Source organism: Botryllus schlosseri, chromosome 1 (genome assembly GCF_051294905.1).
Source record: "Botryllus schlosseri isolate E-star chromosome 1, Bs_hap1, whole genome shotgun sequence".
Taxonomy (NCBI): domain Eukaryota; kingdom Metazoa; phylum Chordata; class Ascidiacea; order Stolidobranchia; family Styelidae; genus Botryllus; species Botryllus schlosseri.
Genome location: NC_137236.1, coordinates 3,112,980 through 3,130,520, shown reverse-complemented (window position 1 = coordinate 3,130,520; position 17,541 = coordinate 3,112,980). Strand labels below are relative to the sequence as shown.

Below are 17,541 nucleotides of genomic sequence, written 5' to 3'. Positions count from 1 at the left end.
CAAGATCCATACCAACGTGTGACAATGTTTGTTACGACTCGCTGTGCATCACATATCATTTGAACGTTCAATGAAAAATAACCTTTTCTGTTCCGGAACACCTCTGCATTATCACCGCCATGGGATATTATGGGTAGATGAGTACAATCGATTGCTCCAACAACGTTTGGGAAGCCTGCAATGTCATAAAATTCATGCTTTACTTTATCGAGGTCATTAGGAAAATTCAAAAACAGGAGCTTCTTGCGGCATATGGCACGGGAAATTTTGTGAATGCTTCTGTGAGCAGTTACTTTGCTTATACCAGCTAGGTCACCATCAGTCTGTTGAAAATGGCCATCCGCGAAAAACCGTAAGGCGCAAGTTAGTTGTAGTATTGGCGGAAGAGCATGATCTCTGCAGGTCAATTCTTCATCATCTTTCAACAGCCCAAAAAGATAGTGAGTTGCGTCTTTTGAAAACCGGAATCGCAGTCTGAACTCGTTGTTCGAATACCTTTCGAAGGGGTTCTGAACATCTGCGAGATACTTTCTTGGCAGTCTGTACTGTTCATCATCATCGTCAGTAAATTCCAACAACTCCAGCAATTCCATAATCCTCCACTGATCTCCTTTCATTCATCCACGAGCAACTCAAAACAATAACAATCTGGCCTCGGTTCCGTGTTGAACTCGCTACAGCGACGAAGTAGACAGTAATTACTCGCAACTAACGGACTTGGCCGAGCGCGGCGCCAAATTGACATTTGCAACCGAATTAAGACCACCGTCGCCTGGCGTCTTGGCCAAGTCATTCACTGGCCTTAAGCCAGGTCTAAATTAAGACAACTTTTTGAAACCCACCCATAGACACTATAGACCGTAAGCCGTATGTGTCGTGTGACAGTCTCCAGCCTCAAGGCCAGAATCTCCCAAGCTGTACCGGGACCGATTTTCCGAGGCTGCTATCCGTAGTTCTTCAGAATGATGTTTTGGATTCAATATGACATTTCCTTGTCCAATCTATGAGATAACAATTGCGTATGTGTCCGAACTCGTTGATCTTTCCAGTTAGGCATACGCAATCTCTTATACAAGACATAAATTAATGCTGGTTGGCGGACGACTGTACAGTGTACACATCATGTTCTTTCCGAATAATTTCAATCAAGTGAGCCCAGGTAACTCAACCATGTCTATGGCTAAGGAAAAGTGAGTGGTTTTCATCCTTATTACTCGAGGCACACTGACAGTTAATTTACCGATATATTTTGTTATGGCTATGGAGAAAAAGTGAAAAATTCATCAAGATGAAATAATTTATTCATGAAATTGTTTAATGCGATATGTGCTCGCATTTCAATTTAACACAATGCTTTGATTCCTGCTTGAATGATGGCAGGCAGACTCGTAATTAATCTTCCATGGATAACAGCTGGCTTTTTATAATGTTTTACGTTTATGGGTGCCACCGCTTTGATTGCCTATCCCCTGGTCGTAACGCATCAGGATCGTGTACCAAACACTTTCGGACGGGCTTCGAAAAACGAGGGCAAATCGATTTGACTCGCTTTCGGGACGAGAATCCTACCATATACAATCGGGTCGGAGGCGCTGCAGCAATTTACAGAATTGCTGAGCATGGAACGATTAAAACACCACAAGGTGTCATGCGAATGCTCTTTGTAGGTAGTTGGTCTGTGTATTTTTGGTCTAGTCTTACTCGGCGCTTGCGTAATCTCTACCACGAAATCATAACGCATGCTACTAAGGATAACCTGATGATTGATTCGTGGCATGGGAACGATTCTTAGTTCGCGTACATTTTGTAAAATAATCATTTGAATAAAAAACAATGAATAAAACATTTGTCACCGCACTTCAAGTCACGCCACCGGCAAACCTCTCGCGGCACCTACGTTAAAAATCATTGTTTACGGGAAATTCATGTGGCCATCATGAACGTTGAAAAACGCTACTGTGACGTCATATTGATAACAAGTCGCTTGCGGCCCTTGCCCCACCACCCGATATTGTCACGAGCCGCCACTGCAAATAACCAATACAATGACGGTGATTAAGAGTTGAAGCGAATTTAAATATTCTGTTCATTCAAACCCAGAGTTTGTCAATGACCTATTACTTCTACTTTTCCGAAGTACTCAAGTAGTCCCGTACTTGTAGCACTTATACAAGTAAATCCCATTTCCGACACTCTACTTGTACTTGTACTCTACTTGTATTTTGAGATTTACCAACTTCCTTTTCGATATTTACAAATTATCAAGTAGAAGTATTATGTACTCCACAAAGAGAGGAAGAGAGAGAGAACAAGACGAAGAAATTCAGGAGCAGAGTCCAGAATTTCTTCATGCTTGGCGCAAAATAGATGTGGACGGACTATTATATTTCCGAAAAACTTTCTTTCAATATAATGCATGTAGCGGTTACGTGGTTCATGTGCGCTATTACAGGTGACTCGTTTGAAAAGATATGTTCTCAGAACGCGACGATTTAGCCTAACCCGTAGTAGGCAGTAGTAGTCACTATGGTAAAGCGAACCTCGAGTGATCGTACGATTCGCATGCCAAAAGCGATCTGCCTGGCTCGGTTGCTTGATTGCTTTTTCATTGAGTTAATATCCTAGTGTGTATTTTCTATGTTGTACATTCTGTTGCGCTTTCTCATTGAGTTTGTGTTTGAGTGCTCTGGACGACGGTGATTTTTCTTGGGCGGCGCTCCAAATTGACAATTTTCGAAGGCATCGTATTCTAACCCTTACGGTGTGAGGTGTTGGAGTAATTTCTCGTCTCGACTTTGATTTATCTGTTTGCAAGTCACTGATATTTCTATTGAATTTTGCTAATAAAATTCTCCAGTCACACAAATATCCAAGGGCGTCTTGTTGGTGGATTGTTACCTAACTCGCAACACTTTATTTTTGCAGGAATCTACTCTATCCTTCCAAATCGCTCGTTACCTCGCAACAGTGGAATTTTTGATCAACCTCTTTCTTGCAGAATTGATTGAAGAACTGTGTGTCACGCAGGCTGTGTTGCGGAAGTTATCAGAGTGTAAAGTAAAAAAGGTCTGCTACAGATATATTTTCCTTATGCTATTTATTTACTTTCTCGTTTGCTGTTGATTTAACTTCGATTCATGGTTGACCGATTCGACTATTCGATTTGCTTGTAATTTCAGACGTCCTCCATCTTACAGTTGGTAATCCAAAAATGAATACCTAAATATTTGACAAATATAAGTAACCGAATGACTTCTTTTGCGTGCTTGAATTAATAATAATTATGGTTACGTAGTGTGCAGGTTGCCAATTGGTTCAAAAGGGGTTCAAAAGGCATCATGTCATGACTCGTTGCTTCAATTTCAGTAGAGTGGATATGGTCTTATATCGATCAGAGCATAAAATGCGAAAATCTCATAAGATATTGAATTCGATATTTTTAGTAACGAGGGAATACGCATAGCAATAAGATGCAAGTTTCAATTGAAAATTGTGCTGTCAATTTCTACTTAACCTGCGTTCATAATATTGCGAGTCGGTCTGGAGTATACGCAGAAGTGGTTAATGTTGTCAGCGTCGCTAATCAAGTCCAAGCTGAAGTAATGGTTTGAATTTATACACAATTTCAACTAAAGTTAGCTCTTGAAACACCTGTTCAAAGTAGAAAATGTAAGGCCTGGAAAGTACTCAAGTAGAAAGTTTTCAAAAGTATTTTTAGTCGATGTTGATGCAGATATTTTGCAGTTTATCAGTGGTGGCTACTTTTGAATTTCTGCTTTTAGAAATCTAATGCGTGAAAAGTACGTGCATTTGTGAAAGAGCTGTTCGAGTAGAAATGAAAGTAGCTTAAAATCTAAACCAATTGGGCTAGTAATGTAAGTAGGCAAAACCTGTTCTGTACTCTGAAAAGCAGTCTTTTGATGGATGGGGTTTATAAAGTTTTCATACTTGAAGTACTTACGCAAGTGGTGGTCTTTCGATTTCAAAACACAGAGCTAAATTCGATCGAGATACCATAAAATAACACTGAACTAACTGTCAGGCGGGTATTTCGTGAGCTGAGCGAAAGTTGACCTTTTTTACAGTCAACCGACTACGAAGTGGAAAAAGTTTACCTTTTTTACCCGATTCCAGAATATGTTAACCCTATTTTACAAGACTAATTGCTTGTTGTACTTTGTATTCTGATAGGGAGAAAGTAGTTGGTGTTAAGTTTTCATAAATTTTGATTCTGGAAAGTATAAAGTACTTCACGGATAAGTTTTCATCTATTTTATAAGTGAAATTGTACGCTCAAGCATTGGCGTTGTCAGAGGTGAAAATCAACAATGCATGCTACAAATAATGGTTTTGGAAAGCTGGCAGTTAACAATTCAAATAAGGTATGCTTCTCCGTGCCAAGTATATAGGTAAGTTGGGGTAAACATGAGTGACCACGCTACATAGCCAGAGTTCCTCACAACATATATCCAGAGGTGATCAGTAACAAAGTACTTCTACTTGTTGTAGTAATTCAAGTAGATTATTCCTACTTAACTACTTACTTAAGTGGGTATGATTTTAGAGTACTTTTAATTCTATTTGCGGTTTTCATATTTCAGACAAAACTAGGCCTTGGGTACTCACTAGGGTTGTTCAAAATTTGGAAAATGTTCGGAATTCTGCGTCTCCATCGCTTATTCTGTAGATTATTGTTAAAAAATAATAATGGGCTTGAAAGAAGCTCGCAGGAAAGCCGCTAGCATTTGTCTAAATGCGTTTGAAAGTCGTTGTTGAAGAGTGGGCGGGCAGCCGACAGCAGAGGCGGGCAATCACGAAACCACAGTTCTTGATTGGGTAATCGGCTAAGCTTCACTGATTACTGCAACAGCTGACTCGAATTCGGGAGCTTCGCTTTACTAAATTGATAGTCTGTTTTGCTGAGGTAGAGTCTGTTAGTAGCGGTTGTGGTTCTGTACAAGCGCGTTGTGGTTTCTTTGAATGCTTCAGAGTCGATAGCAGTAGTTTATGATTTGGAGCAACAATAGTGCAGTCATGGCGGAGGCAAAACGGCGAAAGATTGCACACATGCCGCAGCGAAGAACAAGATCCAAATCTGAGCAGTACTTGGTCGGATATACTTGCGATTACATCTGTGGCTCGAGATTACATACTATACGAGAAGTAATGAGTTATTTGCTGCATCTGAAAGAGCATTGTCCTCAGTCAACCTCTACTCATGAACTATGTAATGTGGTGGTGGATGATGTAATGACAGTGTGGAAAATGGCGAGAATTGCGACAATGCAGAAATCACATGTGGTGCGATCACTTCAAAACCTGCACGAAAGATGGCGTGATCTGAAGAAGAATCATCATTGGTTTACTGGAAAGTGATCCCAAGGGTAAGAGGTGAAAATTCACTGATAATTTGGACAAGCTGTGGGATATTGGAAGTAGAGATGCCATAACAACAATAGAAAATGAAATTTATCTATCACATGAAAGAAAGCTTGAAGACATTGCATTTTATGAAGATCAACGGCAATCTCGCCAGTCAATAACGTTGGGAAGAGACAAAATTCTGGCTAAAGACCTCAAAAAGAAAACAGCAGCCATTGCAGATTAAACTGTTGAAAACACTTCACACGGCTCAAGTTGTGACTATGTTGTTTTAGCATCTTCGTCATCTTCAAAAGAGGGTGACAGTTTCAGTTCAAGTTCTGACTATGATGCTGATGTTGGACTTGGCACCTCGACCCAATCCATTAAACTGATGGCAGCTAAAAATATTATGAAAAATACGCATGTGTCCCAAGCTCTGGATCGATTGCAAGTAACTGACAACGATGCTGATGGGAGCATTTATTAAGGCTTGTGGAGGAGATATAGCCATGTTCTCCCTGTCAAGATCTTCAACGAAGAGAGCCAGGGAAACAAATCGCCTGTAAATATCTCAGGACATTTTGGAAAAATTTGCCGAAAATAGACCACAGCATGTTGCCATTCATTGGGATGGAAAGCTCACAGAGGATAGATTAGGAAATCGATATGAAGCTTTGTCAATTGTTCTATCTTGTCAACCTCAATACTCGGAAGGGAAACTACTTGGAATTCAGAAGATACAAAATGCGGGAGGTCAGACACAAACTGAAACTACTTTCGACATAATTAAAAAGTGGGATATACAGGATGCTGTAACAGCTTTGGTTTTTAACACCACAGCAAGCAACAGCAGCTGGAAGAAGGGTGCAGCGAAGATCCTTGAGGACCTTCTAGGAAAGAAGGTTTTTTACCATGCGTGTCGGCACCATGTGTATGAGCTAGTATAGTCAAAGACGTCTGGAAATGTTTATTTGGAAAAGCAACAACCGGACCTGAGAACACATGGTTTGCCCACCTTAAGAAGAGCTGGAGCAGTCTTGACAGAAAACAGCAATTCAAGACTCTGACTATTCCTATATGCTTTAAAGAACGAGCAGCAATGGCAGCAGTTGAGAACGTCAAGCTACTACTCGCCAGAAAAGATTTCTTCACACGGGATGACTACAAACAATGTGTGACTAATGCTCTTGCTCTTCTCAGTGCAGATGGAGATATACATCATCACAAACCTGGTGCAACACACCATGCAAGGTGGATGGGCACAATTCTGTATGCTCAGAAGATGTTCATATGGGCTGATCAGTTACAATACAAATCTGAAGAAGTGGAACTGCTGCATCGCTTCAATTTATTTTTAGTTCTCTTTTATATCCCTGCCTGGGTTGCTTCCAGCATCGGTCGTTTGTTTGTTTGTTTTTTGGGGTGTTCATGGTGTTTGTCGACTACTTTGGTCATTTACACCAGGCCGATATTTTTCTTATTTTCCGTAACTGCCGACTTATAGCACGGCCCACCTCTAGGCTTTTTGTAAGACACCGCTTACACGGATGATATGATGAGGAGGAGCCTAGGTAAACCTCCGACACTTAGTTATCGGAATTCAGAAGTCGACCTCGGTCGGACTCGAACCCGCACCCATTGGTGTTGCAGCCGCGGATTATACCACTGCGCTATCTCGCCACATCGGTCGTGATGCAGCCGGTAATGACTTGAGATTCATCCAGGACATGTTGAGATACAAGGAACAAGTTTCCAAAGCTACTTCACAAAAGCTTTTAAAGCATGACTGGTGTATCGTGGAGGAAACCACTGTATATGCCTTGTTTTCGCCTAGTGAAAGCAATGAAACCCGAGAAAATATGACAAAGACGCTCCTGCGGGTAGCGAACTTCAAGTTTCAGGAGAGGCCCGCCCTCGTTGAATGCAACTGTACACATCAACAAGGACTCTACTTTGTCTGATTTTATTCGGCCACAGTCGTGGTACATATTTGATGTTTCCGAATGCTCTGGGGCGTGGCTAGCTCAACCGGTTGATGTTTGGCACTTATCAGATTCCTACACCAGAATGAGCTCCTACATCAGTTCTGTCAAAGTCGTTAATGATGCCGCAGAACGAGGTGTAAAGCTAAGCACAGACTATGCTGCAATCTTGACTGACAATGAACAACAAAGATACAGTCTGCTTCAAGCTGTGGAACAGCATAGGAAGACAGTTGGAGACAGCAGGAAGTCAACTCTAATCAAAAGCCTGTAGGCTAATCTGTAACTTGTGCCTGACAATGCAACACTGATCTGCAACGTACTTTTTTAATGTCTTTTTGTAAATAGTGCTTTTCGCCTTCATTCAATTGTGAATAAAAAGTGTAATATGCGCTCGTTTATGTGGGTGACACGTCGACTAGTCATAGCAAGTACTACTGAGATGTTGACTCCTGGTGGTAAATTTTTGAGTTTCACTCACTGTCAGTTACTTTAGGAAAGGTTGAAGGTAGCAAGATGCATGCATCTAGTTTATTCGTATCTCAACTTGCGTGAGCACCTGTGCAATACATAGCACTTATACACATTCTGCAGGTAGATATTAACTTAGGCGGTTGCAATGTTGTACTATGGACTATTGATGACTACATTAACAAAGGCAATATATCATGTCTGTAATGCCACCAACAGAAACGACTGAACAACAGCACACAAAAATCGTTACCAGCAGTGTTCACAAAGTCGGTCTTTCAGCCAATCATTAGCTTATTATTACCGGCTTCAACCAATCAGGATTAATGGCTTCTCTTTGCCCGCCCACTTCATCGATTCCCCGCCCACTCGCTGACGGCTACTTTCAAACGCATTTAGACAAATATTATCGGCTTTCCTGCGAGCTTCTTTCAAGCCCATTATTGTTTTTTAACAATAATCTACAGAATAAGCGATGGACACGCAGAATTCCAAACATTTTCCAAATTTTGAACAACCCTAGTACTCACTTTTTACTACCTGCATATTGATTCTTATACCTCTACTTGAGTAGAAATTGAAGGCGTTACTTCTACTTGACCACCGACGATGACTACTTTGACCATCATCTTCTTTATCATCCGTTTGTACAATGCATATCATATTCATAAGTATATTTTTTAAAAAAGCATGTTCTTTGATGAGACTAAAACCGATGTAGTATATGCATTATGGAGAATCGAAGAATTCATACTAATTACTATTGTACTGAAACTATACGAATAATTATTCAAATGGGAATACATAGTAACAATCAAGTAATCTTACCTAATGAAACCAATGTTGTGTTCAGATAAGCAAGATCGTGCTCGATTGCACAGAAGAAGACATCGACTGGTCGATGATTGAGACTTGCTGGAAAAAGTGTCAAGTATGATTCCTGAATCGATTCATAAAGTATTTCCAACGCATTCAAATTTACCTATCATTTTATGTGACTTCGGACCCAATCATCTCTTCGGTGGCTATCTTCAAGTCTGAAAAAAAAATCCGCATTTCAGTTGGATCTCCTGGATATTGCCGTGAATGGCCAGATACCCGTAGACGATTACAGACTAATTTTGGAGCGCGGGAGAGCAATTTCGGTTCCCCTTCATATCCATGCAATGTTTTACGTTGGGAAAGCAGATGAATTCAGGAAGACGTTAGAAGATTGCCAGCGAAAGAAGGTAGTACTTGTCATCCAGTATTAGTTGCATTGGATATATTGGACATTCTTCTCCCACCATCGCACGTTTAACATAGAATTCTGCCGCACAGTACGAGTCCCCTCCACCTAAATTAGGTTATATTCCATGCCCGAGATATCCATCGCAGTTGCGGAGTTCGTGATTCCTGGTAATTTGTTCATCTGAAGCAGGGGTGTCAAACTCAACTGGCGTCGCGGGTCAGAGTCAAACTTTCGGAGCACTCGCGGGCCGGACCAGTCAAATAATTCAAAAATATTTCCTTAAAATCCATTCCCTTGTTTTCCACTTGACTACTCAATTATAAAGCTTATACGCTATATAATAATCACGTTATATCACGGCCATCTGGTTCTTTTCCATCAATACCTTTAATACAACCGAATTGACGAAATTACGATGAATGGCCGGACCGACGATATACGTTGGCGAATTGCTATGCTTGCTTTGTTTTAGTCGGAATCTGACAATCCTGTGTAAGCGTTGTGAGGAATACAAGCGATTTAACCGTAAACGTAGACGTTGAAACTTGGTTCATCATTTTTACATCGTGATTCGGGTTTCTCCGGAAGCCAACGAGATGTTGAGTCATAAGCGCAAAAGGAGTGCGACCACATATATTTAAATTATATTTTGATGTCATAATTATATTATCCACTTCTGCAGATAACTACTTTGTGGTCCGTTTTTGCATGAAAATGTGAACTCCCTGAGCACTTTTTCGCCTTCTCAGAAATGAGTGTCGATTAGGGTTACCATGTTTTGGGAATCTGAAAAATGGACACCATTTAAAAAAATTCAGACTTGCAATACAGGAGTGAAATTTTAAAAAATTGGCAAATTTATTATAATTTTGTAGTTGGTTGAGTAAAAAAAAGGTCACCATTCTGGCTCAACTCCCGAAAGACCTGCCGGAGCGTTACATCAGTACTTATTTCAAATTTCTCAGTTGAATTTTTACGTATATTTTACCAAAATTTTCAAAAAAGAGGACAAATTCTAAAAAAGAGGTCATTTGAGCGTGCTCCTTAGGGGTGTTGAAAAAAAACTTCTTTTTTTCAAATTATATCGGCTTAGTTGTCAAATCATCAGGTTACCTGAAAAACGTTGCACACCGAATTCGATTCAATTCCAACCAGTAGAAGCCGAGGTCACTCAAATTGAAATTTAAGTCATTTTTGAAATAATAATATTTACGGTGACCAATTTCGTCACACCGACATCACCAAAAATCGTGTTTCAGGTATGCCCGAAGTGGTAGGGTATCTTTTCCACTTGTTTTGATCTTGACAAGGTCCTAGGGTGGGGTTTGAATGAAGACATCGCCAGTGAACAAAAAAAAAATATATGACACGGATTACCTGAAAATTGGTTCACTTCATTGAAATAGACATGTTAAAACGATGGTGAGATAATTTTCAAATAGAGTACTTAACACACTAAAATTAACGACCACTAAAAGAAAATGAACTGACAAGCAGGTAAAATACAGGTAAATATATTTCTCAAGTGCTAGTCATATCTAGAAGTATTTTATGTCGGACAAATTTAGATTTGACGAAATCTATTCCACTTATGCAGAGCATACTCTCTGCCTTGATTCAAACTTTTTACTGATTGCAAAGTCGCCATTCCCAAAACCTCATTCACAGAGACATCAGTTGCATTCCTCAGCAGCTCAGTGTTCGAATATTTATCTGCTGTTCGACATTGACTGATCCAGGGCGTTGAAAATAGTACCGATTGCAAATTCAGAACGGGCTATGCCACTGAATAGTATTTATGACTTGAAAGACATTTCTGATACTTCACATATGCCAGATTCGGGGAAACCAAATGGTAACCCAGTGAGCTTAAAAAGCACATTAGTCATTTTCTGGTCTTACAATATCACCAGGACCCCCTTATCATAGAGTTATAAAAGGCATTGGTGTTTTACCACGATATATGGATACAATTAGATTATAGTAACCGAATATGGAGGAGGAGGATGACATGAATAGAGGACGATAACTTTTGATAGGAAGAAGATCCGTCAAGATGCGCATAAGTCTTATAATTTGCCTGTGATTGTACTGTACGAGTGGTGCAGAGCAAATAATAAAATATCATATAATATCGAATCGTATCGTGAAAAAATTTACATTGGACCGACCAAGAATATAGATCACTTGAGAAATATATTTACTTGGATTTTACCTTCTTGTCAGTTCATTTTCTTTTCGTGGTCTTTAATTTCAGTCTGTAAAGTAGGCCTACTCTATTTGAAAATAATCTCACCATCGTTTTGACGTGTCTATTTCAATAAAATGGACCAATTTCCAGGTAGTATGTGTCATATATTTTTTCGTTGACTTGCGACGTCTTCATCCAAACCCCACCGTGGGTCCGTATCAAGATCAAAACAAGTGAAAAAGACATCCCTGCCTGGAACACGATTTTTAGTCAATTGGTTTCTGTGAATACTATCATTTCAAAAATGACCGAAATTTCAATTTGAGTGACCTATGGCTTCTACTGGTTGGATTTGAGTCAAATTTGGTGTGCAACGTTTTTTTAGGTAACCTGATGATTTGACAACTACCGGTAAGCTGATGAAATTTTTTTTAAAGTTTTTTTTGAACACCCCTCGTGCATCCAGAACACTTTCAAAAAAGTCAGAAAAGAGGACTCATGGTAACACTAGTGTCAATGGCAGTGACTTGTTGCTGATGGTGACTATACAGTGTAACCTCAACAGCACGGTCGGATGGTTATAATTTGACCTGAACAGAAAATGCTTGACATTTTCTGTCTTGAGATAATAGAAGTGTTTCCTACTAGAAATCTCAATATGTATTAGAAATGTGTCGGACAATACGACCATTTTCCGAATCGCCTAGCGGGCCAGACTAAACCGTCCAAACTGGTGATCCAAAGTATATTGTAATACATGATGGACCCTGGTGAAATGGTCATCAATAGTGGTAAGCATCATTGTAATACACAATATTAATAGTCATAATTTCTCATTGCAGATGGAATATATCCGATGCATATTCAACTTTCGATATGGGGCTTCACTCAATGAGATTTCGTCTCTCGTCAACAACTCAAATTTGAAGAAAGTAACATTGGTTTACTACAGTGAAAGTGATATGTTGAAAGGAGATGAATTGCAGAAAGTCCAGAAGATTGTAAATGATCTCGATACTGAGTTGGAAGTTTTAAAATGTGAGTCATAGTTTGGTTGCATCGTATCTTAGACACGTTTTATTAGGTATATTAAATAAGCGCGATCACTTTGAATGAAATGGTCAATTCAAGTCCAATTCGTGAGCAACGCTAGAAATCATGGGGCTTTAGTTTCATGCATGACATAGTGCCGTTATCGAGGTTATGTATAACGCACAGTATTCATGAAATTTAGTTTCATTCGATATCCCATCCTTAATACGATTAATTGTTGTAGGAAATTCAGCCTTGGTCTCTCACACGTTGCTGATTGTGAGCTTGCATATCAATTTCAAAGCAATACATCATTAAAGTGCATCAAAATCTACTTTTAATTGACTATGTCGAGTATGCAAAAATTAGTATAAACCAAAAAAAAATTGTTGATGTAGAGGTAGTATACGAACCAAACTACTTGAGTAAGCGAAACAAGTATATAATATAAGTACTACAGAAAAGCACAACTACTTCGCTGCTGATAGTACTGCTACCATTATGGGGCGTGGTAAAGATATGCTTAGCTTGATAAGGGGACGATGAGTCAAAGAAACTTGTAAACCACTTTCATATACTTTGGAACATATTTAATACTTCATGTAGCTTATTTACCACATCTGGTGACCAAGCAGACTCTGATCGGTTCTGAGAGTTGCTAACACGAGTTCATGAATGATTAGAGGTAGACAAACTACAGTCACGCAGAACGATAAATAGCGCCATATGCTGCTGCTGATATACAAGTAGAAGTAGCAATTTCCAAGAAATCACAAATTGACTTGAGGTGGAAGTAGAAAATATATTAGTTTGAAATGGGGTGAAATAAGTAGTTTCAAAAAGTAGATTTGGTCGAAGGGCCGCATACTTTTAGCAGTTTATAGGAGATATCTACTTTCGAAATTGCAAGATATATCTTCGCGGCTAATGCAAAATCACTAAATGACACTGCAAGTGAGTGGAATCTTTTAAAATATGTTCATGCAGTCACCGTGATACATGGGCTATTTAAGGCGGCTCCTAAAAGAATTTAATGCAAAACGATGACGAATACGGAGCAAGCAACTCGATACTTTTCAAAGTCAATATTGTGTAATGTAAGTAGTTTTGACTATCAACTGTGACAAGAAGTAGAAGAGAAGTAGTCTAAAGTGACAACCCATTGATTAAGTGATGCACGCAGACAGCACTACTTGAGTAGCCTGATAAAGTAGAGTTACTTCCCTATTGACCACATCTCTGCAGGACTCGTGGTTTTATGTCATACAGCATCCCACTTTTTATATATGCGTTGATACGAATCATTTCATCATTCATGTGCATTGTGCATTCGTTTTGGTAGAACTGAATTATAATCAATAACATTGCATTAAATCCGAAATCGTTTTGTCTTAAAATAGCATTCGGGATTACTTCTTTCGATTTACAAAGAATATAGCGATTTTGATTATGCATATCTATGGTATTGAGGTCACGCGTCTCTTGTACCTGGCTTTTGATGTTTATTTATGATTCATTCGAAAATGTATTTGCATCTGTACTTTTACATCAAATTCTCGTAACTTTCCATTTTCAGGTGACTTTTTAATCAAGTCTCCACCATTACTGGATTGGACTTGGATATGGACGCGATACAAAATTAAATAGGGATTTGTACTTGGATTTGAATGGATCATCTGGAATAGGATCCGGATTTAAAATAGTAGACAAGCGCTGGTTCATTACACCTGATTACAATATATTCTTCTCTATATATTCTATATTATATCAACTATCTTCAAGCCAGATGATTGTTTCAGCAACAGAGCACAATTCATAGGATACATACATCTTTTACTAACAAATATCTTTTATCTGTATATTCTTTTTCATTTTAGGGCCATTATTCTCCGTCAATTTTAAAGATGCCTGGCAGAGACTCGACTGGAATTTTTATCATAGGTGAGTAGATGTTACGAAATCTGACCGTTCTAAAATGAGAGTTGAGATTTATCCTTCCATTACATCGTCGATCCATTCTCATGCACATCCGGTTTCAAAAACATCCAAGAAATATTGTGACACGCTCTGTGTAATATTCAATTATTATACAATAATATTTATTGTGATGTCGGAAAGTGACGTCATAACGATGACACGTGTATCTTTGATAAAAAAACTTTGCTTTTCCTGCAATAATGTAACAGCGTTGTCATACATCATTTTAGATCGAGTCGCAACAAACTTATCACATCATTCCTAGTTATGCTAAAAAAATGAAAATTGTGAAGTAGAAATAAAAGTAATCAGTATTGTAAATGCTTCAGTAAGTAGTGAAAGTGGGCAACACGTACTTTTGTACTTTGAAAAAGTAGAAGTACTTGGTTACTGACAATCTCCACTAATGAGCAATACTAAAGTTGATCTTCGGCAGTAATGCGTCACTTCAACGCATGATTACTTGCTTTACTCAGACCAAACCGATATCATTTTCTTGAGAGAAATATTTGTTATATTAGAAAACGAGAGATTTGATGACATACTCGAAAAATTTATATGTCAACACGACATAGGTCGAAAATTAATACGTCTAGATTGTTAAGCTGCTTGATGTAAAATAAATAGAGTCAATGATCGTAGTATTTAGTTGCATCAATTTTATAGAAACTATCGAAATACTCGAACAGAAGTTGGAGCGGTCCTGTACATTTTTTAATCGGGAGCCTGTGTCAATAGTCTAAACCAATGGTTCTCAACCTGGGGGACGGGCCCACTTTGGTGGGCGTGAAAGTATCTGAAGGGGGCGCGAAGAAGCTGTCAATTGGAAAAAATTTCACGCTATGCACGATTTACCTCCAATTTGCACGCCTTTCTCTATATATAGACCGAATTTTCTATTTTTCAATTCTCTCATAAACAGTCATATCCTTTCATGCCACACACCAGTAAATCTATTAAAGTTGCTAGCATGAGCATCCCGGTTGGATTCCGTGGTATGACGATAAGGGGTCGCGAGATTTTTCACTATCATAAAGGGGGGCGTGGCTAAAAAAGGTTGTGAACCGTTGGTGTGTAAATGAAGCTTTGAAAAGTACTAGAGCATGTGAATTTCAAATATTATCACTGGGACGGGTTTTCGAATACTTTTATCAGGTAATCGCAAGTGACAACTTACAAATTTTCCATACCCGTCCTTCGCCCTGAAAAAAAGGTGCTCAAGAGTTGTGCCGAAAATCGACAAGATTTCAGATTAATTTTCAGTTAGACTCGGTCATTTCGAAGATTTCCTGCTTTTGCAAATTAGATTAGAACTAGAATTACAGTTACAATTTCTTCCAACATTATAGTAGAATTAGAATTGACGCTACACAGTTATTTCCAAACTATAGTAGAATTTAATCATCTCGTTACTTTTTTCAAAATACTTAAAAACTATATTTATGGCGATACATTTTTCCAAATTCGATTGGAATTAGAATTAGGCCTACTGAAGACACAAAAATTAGGTCGTTGAATCCAGTTCCGTTATTATCAAATCATGGTTCATTTTTATGAGCATGATAACATCAAAACTCTGTACAACAAGCTTTGCTCGCTTTGCACTATACAATTCTCTCAGTAGCATTTACTGGGAAACCAGAGATCGGGTTTGAATTAAAACGAGAAAATTTTTTCACCAATTAGATTAGAATTAGTGAAGAGAATCATTTCAAAAAATAGATTTAAGTCAGATTACCGGCATTTGTACTAATTAGTCTAATTAGACAACTAGAATTTATCTAATTACAAAATCTGACAGAAGTACGCTTATCGTCACCTATATTTTAGACTTTCCATAAAACAAGCCGATAGCTACTTTTCGAGTGTCATTGATACTCGATATTGTTAACTGCACTACAATTTCCGTAATCGAAATGTTAACTGTTAACAAAGTCCTCCAGCAAGTACACCGTCCCAGCCAATACCGCTCCCGCGATACGATGTGTTGTCTGCAGGGTTATTTTCATGAAATTCGTGTACTGACTAAATATGTTACCGTATATTGGATTGTGTCCCGACGATACGTGGGAATCGTCTCGCGATATTTAAATGCCGAATCGTCCTGTAGATTCAATCCCTACGATTCATCTGACTCTGATCCCAGGACCTCTACAGCTAGTCGAATTCTATTTTGTGCATTGTTATGACATAACCGTGCGAACAGGTAATTGTCTGCTCATAGTTCGAATAGTTTGCTGACGTAAATGATTAACTGGGATAGTGATTTATTCAGTGGTATTTTTTTTTCAGGAAGTATACGAAAAGGCAGTAGATGCAACATTGTTACACGTGTACAAGAGCCAATCGTCAGAATAAAATTGAGACGTGCAGAGCAGAATTACTGCTATTCGTTTTAGAATTCAAACGGACTATTTCATGTTCAATCGATGCAATTCCACGAAACTATTTCTAATATGCATTTTACAATTAAGTAATCAAAACAGTCCCATAAAGCTTCACAAATCGACGAAAACAATGGTAATGCCATAAATGTCACGTCGAACCTACATATTTCCGAAGAGGAATGCTCTGCGGCACAAATTACTGGTTGAATGGATTTGAATGCGTAGGTTGTTTGACTACAGTAGAGTTCAAGCCGTCATCCTGTTGAATTGTTTGCTATTATAAGGATTTACTCGCAAGTTGGGATCGACTCGCGGGATAAAATAAATATACACCATCGTCCTACACCTATAAAATAATTGATTATAATAAAAATTACATAAAAATCATATATATGGAAAAATGATAAAAGTGTTATTTTGTTAGATGTGTACTGTGCAGTGTGTACTGTCTTCACGTTTTGTGTGATGGATTATGATAGAAATTAAATACTTCACAAAACCCCAAAAAAATATGAAATTAAAACATTTGTCGAAAATGAATGTAGTGTAGTATATGAAATCCATTGTAATGTCAATTATGTAGGATTCTCCATGTTCCATCATGTTCTAGTGATCTTTCTCTATATCTTTAGTACAGTTGACTTCTGGATTGTGTTGAAAGGTATACTTACAGAGTTTAAAACTTTCATTACCAAAATATTTCAAGGCCTTGATATTATTCTGTAGAATGACGGTCGCTGTATACGATTTTTCTGGCTTTTATGACCAATGACCAAGTTTTCTGCTACCTTGGTGATTCTAAATGCTTCGAGCATAATATAATTGGCTCATTTCTCTTGATGAGCTCGTTTAGTATTGACACGTGATTAATTGATTCTAAATGACTTTACACACCATAGTTAACAG

General features: G+C 38.5%; 2 protein-coding genes and 2 long non-coding RNA genes across 5 annotated transcripts in view; 3 read left to right on the top strand and 1 right to left on the bottom strand.

The window, feature by feature from the left end:
- The window catches only part of LOC145437364 (uncharacterized), a 264,350-nt gene extending 254,904 nt beyond the window's left edge, over nucleotides 1–9,446 (bottom strand). The window contains exon 1 of the mRNA XM_080314614.1: nucleotides 9,434–9,446. The gene's annotated coding sequence lies outside the window, so the exon portion shown is untranslated. The remainder of the gene's footprint in view (nucleotides 1–9,433) is intronic.
- The window catches only part of LOC145439227 (uncharacterized), a 462,343-nt gene that overhangs the window by 222,903 nt on the left and 221,899 nt on the right, over nucleotides 1–17,541 (top strand). The gene's annotated exons all lie outside the window — the stretch shown is intronic.
- The window catches only part of LOC145447787 (uncharacterized), a 277,603-nt gene that overhangs the window by 235,116 nt on the left and 24,946 nt on the right, over nucleotides 1–17,541 (top strand). The window lies entirely within an intron of this gene.
- LOC145446683 (uncharacterized) lies at nucleotides 11,943–17,362 on the top strand. Its single transcript, XR_013917331.1, has 3 exons — nucleotides 11,943–12,277; nucleotides 14,149–14,212; nucleotides 16,556–17,362. It is a non-coding gene; the product is annotated as an uncharacterized LOC145446683 (long non-coding RNA).